Consider the following 6,827-nt stretch of genomic DNA (forward strand, 5'->3'; position numbering starts at 1 on the left):
AATGAGAGATCCAAATAAGGAAGGAATAAAATCATATATCACCAGAGTACGAAAGGTAACAATAATGTCAAAATCATAAAGTAAAGTGAGGCGGAAATCTCACTCTACCAACAACGAAAAAGTAGTTCCAAAAAGAAAGGAAAAGAGATCAAAACTAATCCCAATAACAAGTACAATGAGTAACTAAATCGTTCTCAATCTTATAGAGAACATCTCTATAAGTATAAATCTCAAAAACAACACAAGGGTGCTTCCACTCTATCGACGGACTAAGCATTGTGTGCATCATGACCACCCGCGGAATCTTCAATGCAATCATCGTAACCGCAATCACCTTTGATGAGCACATTTATGTGTGAAATCTTAGGGCATAAAGCATGCATTTTATACACTTAGAGTGGAGTTACCTTGGGTTTTGTGTTGTTTTTGTAAATTTTAGGACTTTTTAAGATTTAAGCAAATGTTTGGAGTTTTGGGCTTGAATCATGCTATTTTACACGTCAAGAAGTCCATTCAAATTCTCAAATGCGAAAATGGGTCTGATCTGGAGCATGATGGGCTAGAGATGTGTGATTATGGGCCAACTTCGAAATATTGAAGAGATAAAGAAGACAAATTTGATCTACGGCTGTGATTTTAAATCAAATCTACAAAGATATTATTGAGAGAGTCCAAATGGAAAAGAGTCCTTTCATACCTCAATATCTTATCTCCTATCTTGGATTTAATTAAAGAAAGAAAATGAGGGAAAAGAATTATATTTAGAAAGAAAAAGAGGAAAAATCCCGTTTTTGAATGCCTCTGTCCAGTTTTGATCAAACCCTTCATCGAACAGTCATCCGATGTCCGATCGTGCTGATTTTTGGAGGCGAGCTTCACGACTACTTAAACCTCAAATCCAACGGTGGAATTATGCATCTGATCTTTCTAAGTTGGCGCGATTAGTACGTCAAAACCCTAATTGGCTGAATCAGATAGAAACCCTGAGTTTTATTCAAATTCAGCCGTGCTTCATATCTCATGTAAACTCTATAAAAGGAGAGCATACTCCATCAAAGAAAACATGTTCTAGAGCTTAGTAGAGGCATTCTTTCTTCTCTCTTCAGTTTATTTAGGCTTTCTTTAGTTTTCTTTGCTTGCATTAGTGAGATTTAAATTTCTAGATTCAATGTTTAGGTTTAATCTTTTTATGTAATGCAATTCAAGTTCAAGTTTCAATTTTTTTAGATTCGTTTTTCTCTAGGTCTAGCAATTGCAGATTTAGATCATTCTAGATCTAGATTTGGTTGTTAGGGTTGGTTGAGATTCGAATCGTTTGTTCAATTCGCAAGTAAGTAACCTTCTTTATTAATCTTCTCTCCTCCCTCCATTCCCGCTTCTATCTACCCCTCCATATTTTTAATTTAGGATTTAGTTTCAGCATTATTTATTGTTCTCCCTTCCCCTGGATCCTTGATCAGAGATGCCTACAGTCGTGCCTCTCTTTTGTTAAGGCTTCCTTTTCATTTTATTGCTTTGTTTATTGCTTTGTTATTTACTTTCTGCCTATTCATTCATCATCTCGGACCACATAACCGGAGCAAGCCTACAGTCGTGCCTCTGGCTTCGGTGACGAGTGGTGTTGCATCTGCATTTTAACTATGAACTAAATTTTACTGACTACTTTAACATACTAACTGGTTTTATTTTTTTTTCCTTTTTATTTTTATTGTTCGCATTTTTTTCCTGTCTTTTATTTATGCATTGATTGTATTTAATTTATTTTTCGTTTCAATTCAATTGCATTAGACGTATAGATTAGGATCGTTTAGTTTAGTTAATTAGTTAACAAAAATTGAATCATTCCACTCTCGCATTACTATTAAGAAGTTGAATTGTAAGTGGTATATCTCCTTGAGATCGACCCGTTAGCTACACGATACCGTGCGCTTGCGGTTACTTTTAAATTTCACAAAAACAAGTTTTTGGCGCCGTTGTCGGGGAGGTATTAGTCCACTTTGTTTTTCTCATTCTTAGGTAAATCAAAGTGATTTAAAAATTAAAAAATAAAATTCAAAGATTAATCTTAACTTGAGTAGAAACAAAAACGTATAGTAGTCCCCACTCTACTGCAGAATCTCTAGGATTCGATTGTAGGTGGCTCCGAAGACTATACGGATTCCCTTGCTGTCAAACCTATAAGCGCTCAGCTATACGGCAACCTTACAGCTTTGGAATCATTGTTTCAATCTTTGTGGTGGGAAATTCACTACTTTCCCTTCATTTTTTTTCCTTTTCTTTTATTCTTTAGTTACTTTATTTATTTAAAAAAAAAAAAATCTCATTCTTTCATAAGAGACATTAATTGCATTAGGTGGTTAGTGCATGTGTGTCTGGACTCGTGATTCTACAAATAGAATTGTCCGAGTGTCTAACTTGACCATGGAAGGTCTACCTCCACCACCTCCGCCTAAGAGTCTTAAGGATAGATTTTATCCAACTCGATCTGCACAACCCTCCTGTATACTTTTACCTGAAGTGAGGGGTAATAATTTTGAGCTCAAATCTCATTATCTGTCTATGTTACCCCAATTTCATGGGTTACTTGATCAAGATGCATATTTGTTTCTTAGAGAGTTTGAGGAGGTTTGTGTTCTTATGAAGGTACAACAACTCGCTGATGATGCCGTAAGACTACAGTTCATTACATTTGCATTAAAGGATCAAGCCAAAAAGTGGCTTTATAGCTTACCTAGGGATAGCATTACTACATGGGAACAATTTACTATCCTATTCTTGAAAAAATTCCATCCTTTCTTTAAGACGAATAAAATAAGAAATGATATTCTTCAATTTCGTCAGAAACCCAATGAGTCCTTTGCTAAGGTAATGGAGAGATTCCAAAGCCTTCTCCAAGAATGCCCTCACCATAGTATAGAATTATGGCATTTATGTCAAATAATTTATGAGGGTATCGATTACCAAACAAAGCAACTTTTGGAATCAATGTGCCCCACAGAATTTACATCATTCACTGATGATTCCGAAGCTTGGAAATTTTTTTTAGACCTAGCAGATAGAACTAGAGAATGGGAGTCAACCCAAGAGTCTGAAAGGACTAGTAGGGGATATTTTGTTGATAGCCAAGTTCATAAGGAAGCACAAATAGATAATCTTTTGAAAAAGTTAGAGACTTTGGTAGTTAAAGCTGCACCACCACCACCAAGTCAAGCACATTTTATTGACAAATCTATTGCTATGTGTGCATGGTGTCAGTCTCTTACACATGTAATTGAGTAATGTCCTAGCTATTCTGGAGGACAACATGAGAATGTCAGCGCGATGTTTCCAAACCCGTACAGTAACACGTACAATCCTGGGTGGAAGAATCATCCTAACTTTTCATGGTCTCAAGGGCAAAACCAAAATGGATTAAGCAATTATTCCACACAAAATCACTTTGGTGCCCCTCAAAAACAAAGTGCCCAATTTTCTCATAGTCAAAATATCTAGTCCAGTTCCCTCAAGCCCCAAATTTCCAGAATGCCAATTTAGCTAGGCCTGTCAATCCACTTATTGTGCCTCATATGTCTCACATTGCACAAAATCAATCATCACCTGGTTTCAACAGATGTAACAATCCAGAGTTTTCTCGTCTCTCTTCCTTAGAGAAGAATATGGAAGTACTTTCCAGCACCTTCATGACTTCTATGCATAATATGGAAAAACAAATTTCCACTCTTGCAAGTGCTTTGTCTGAGCGAGAAAAAGGTAAAATGTGTTGGAATATGCTCTTTGAGCATGTGTGAATGTGAATGAAAAACCATTCATATGGAGAGTTTGTGGAAATACATGCATTTGTGGAAATAAATGTATGGAATAAATATGGACTTTTGGGTGTTTCATCTCCCAGGTGAGTTCATGAATGGAGGTTATGGGACCTTCTATTTCCTAACAACAAACTTCTCATTTCCCTAAGATAATTATGGAGGGTTTTGGGGACTCTTGATTTCCAAGAAACTTCTCATTTCTAGCTTGATTATTAATAAAGCTTTTCATTTCCATAACTTAATTCATTAAGTTTGGGGAATAATGACTATGGCTTTTCGTCTTTTAAGCTAGTTAAAGAGACATAGAATTCCTCTATAAATAGGGATTCCCCCCCTTGGTGAAGATGGTGGTTGTGGTGTGTTTTCAAAGAAGAATGTTAAGTGTGATTTAAGAGTCTTCTTAAAACGTTTGTGAGTTTTGTTGAGTTTGGTTTTCGAGTTTGGTTTCGTGTTTGAATCGTGTGGTGATAGAAGGAAGGCACATGTCAAGTTCGTCGTTGCGATATACTTTGTGCTAAGTACATCGTTGTTCGTCGTTGTATCCTGGGAGACAGATGTCCGTTGAATCCTCAAGCACACTGTGGAGGGGACGAATCTGTTTTAAGGAAAGCGTCTGACGCGCCTCGACGGTTTTCCTTTATTCTTCTTTTTCGGTTCAAGTTCTGTCTTTCCGGATCTTCTCTTAATTCTTTGTTCCCCTTATTATATTATCAATTTTGGCTAACAATCTTAAAACAGATTCTTTAAGGTATAAGACATGGGTTCTTGTTCCAAGCGTCAAAGAATAGAAGAAGTCCAATCTCTGGATGAGAAGATGGAAACCTTTGATGGGCTAGTTCTTGATAATCTTTTGAGTTTCTGGAAAGATAAATTACTTACTGCAGATGGTGGTGTAAATGAGTGGACAGTAGCTGTGGTTGAAATACTTAGTGATTGGTGCAAGCATGGTGAAAGTCATCTTGATTTTATTGTTGAGAGGTTATCCTCTTCAATTGATTTATTAGACATCATGGTAAGGGCAGAGAGTTTCTTAGACTCTTTAGCTGTTAAGAAACTCCATGAACTACTATCTAAATTGCTTGATGCTCCTTTCCTAAAGACCTAATGAAAGGGGATCATATGATATTTCCACCAAATTTATGATGTTTGAAACATCAGTTCAAGACTGTTATGTTTGCTTGTTTATGTAATTCTAATGAAAATCCTCATTGAGATATTACATAGTGGTTGTTGCTTTAGTATGAAAACCTTCCTTAAATTCTGAGAATGAATTTACAAGGATGACAACTATGGGTTTTCATCTATTTATTTGGTTGTTTAAAATGTTAACCTATCATTATAGGTTATAATGTTATTTACTTTACTTTCTCTATATATTTAATGTAAGGAGAAATAAAGTTGAAAGGAAGAGAAGATGATGATGTGTATTGATTATATGATTTTTCATCTTCCTGTGCTAAATATGGGTAAGTAAAGGTTTTTTCAAAGTATTGCTTACTCAAGCTAAGGGCACCATTACATTGGTTCTTATTAGTCTCATATACTAGATATTGTGAACTTATTATTTCAATTAGTTCATCTAGTACGTATTGAATTGTGACGGCTAAAAGTCCGTTAAGAAGTTTGGGAAGAAAAGAATATTTTAAATTCACCTTGTGAATATTATTCTTCTGTGAGATACTTTGTTTAAGGTATTTACCCAACTTTATCGTGTTTTATTTAATATGATTTGCTTTTGTTGGGTTGGATGCAAAAACTCTAAATGATCAAAGTTGTTAGCCTTGAGTTTATTGTTTCATAACAAAGTTAAAGGCATGATTCTTTTGGAACTACAGCAGTTCATTGGATTTACAATTTTCATGAGAAAATGTGTTTACTTGGTTCATGTGATTGTTATATCAATCTATCTTGGTATTTCCAAAGAGAATGTTTTTGAGTTTATGGCTCCATAATTGCATTATGGAACGGATGAATTGCATAGACATATGGGCTAGATAAAATTCTAGTGTGATCAATATGTGTAACTCCAATACTTTGGTATGAGATTATTGAATCATAGGGATATTGCAATTTCCTATACTCATAGAGTATCTTGGCTTAAAATAGCAAAAAGAGTATGGTCTTGAAATTGGATATTGACCACAATTAGAATTGCTATCTATTGGAATCTAATTTATGTACTCTTTCATGTAATTGAAAATAGATGGAAAAGTTTGAAGGGTTGAACCTTAAACTTGGATAGAAAAGATGTTGTTTTGTTTAACAAAACTATATCTAGTATGATTCTTAAAAGCTAATGATCTTCCTACTGTTGGAGAGGTTGAGTCAAATGCATTAGTGGTTCAGATTTTGTTCAGATTGAAATATGGGAGATAACACAAGTGTGAAGGATCCTGCGGCCACGACTCAATCGGTCTCAATTCTAGTAAATCACCATAAGAAGCCTGAAAAGTTGGAGGACTAAACTTCGAAACTTGGCAACAAAATATGTTGTTTTATTTAACAACTTTGAATCTTGCGAGATTCTTAAAAGAGGATCCTCCTATTGATGGGAAGGATGGTTCAAATGCTCAAACAATTGAATCATGGAAATAATTTGATTTCCTATGCTGGAACTATGTTTTGAACGACTTGACTGATGCACTGTATAATGTGTATAGTCCTAAGGGTTCTGCCAAGGAACTTTGGGAGTCCTTAGACCATAAGTATAGATTTGAGGATGCTGGTGCTAAAAAGTTTCTTGAGGGTCAGTTCTTGAATTTCAAGATGATAGACTCAAAGACTGTGATGAGTCAAGTTCAAGAACTCCAAACGATCATTCATGAAATTCATGCTGAGGGAATGATCATGAGTGAGTCTTTCCAAGTAGCTGCAATAATTAAGAAGCTACAATCTTTGTAGAAAGACTTCAAGAAATAAAGAGATGATTTCATTTTCTATTGATATATAAGCAAGTGTATTTACTTGTATGTTGCATTATGCATATATGACAACCTTGGGTTGTGTTGGAAGAATTTT

The 6,827-nt window shown here is 35.2% G+C and overlaps 1 non-coding gene across 1 annotated transcript; it reads right to left on the reverse strand.

The window, feature by feature from the left end:
- Positions 1–2,808: 2,808 nt before the first annotated feature.
- LOC149024296 (small nucleolar RNA R71) lies at positions 2,809–2,915 on the reverse strand. Its single transcript, XR_016171919.1, has one exon. It is a non-coding gene; the product is annotated as a small nucleolar RNA R71 (small nucleolar RNA).
- Positions 2,916–6,827: the final 3,912 nt, after the last annotated feature.

Source organism: Hakea prostrata, chromosome 2 (genome assembly GCF_041222555.1).
Source record: "Hakea prostrata isolate BN-2017 chromosome 2, UWA_Hpros_2, whole genome shotgun sequence".
NCBI classification, from domain to species: domain Eukaryota; kingdom Viridiplantae; phylum Streptophyta; class Magnoliopsida; order Proteales; family Proteaceae; genus Hakea; species Hakea prostrata.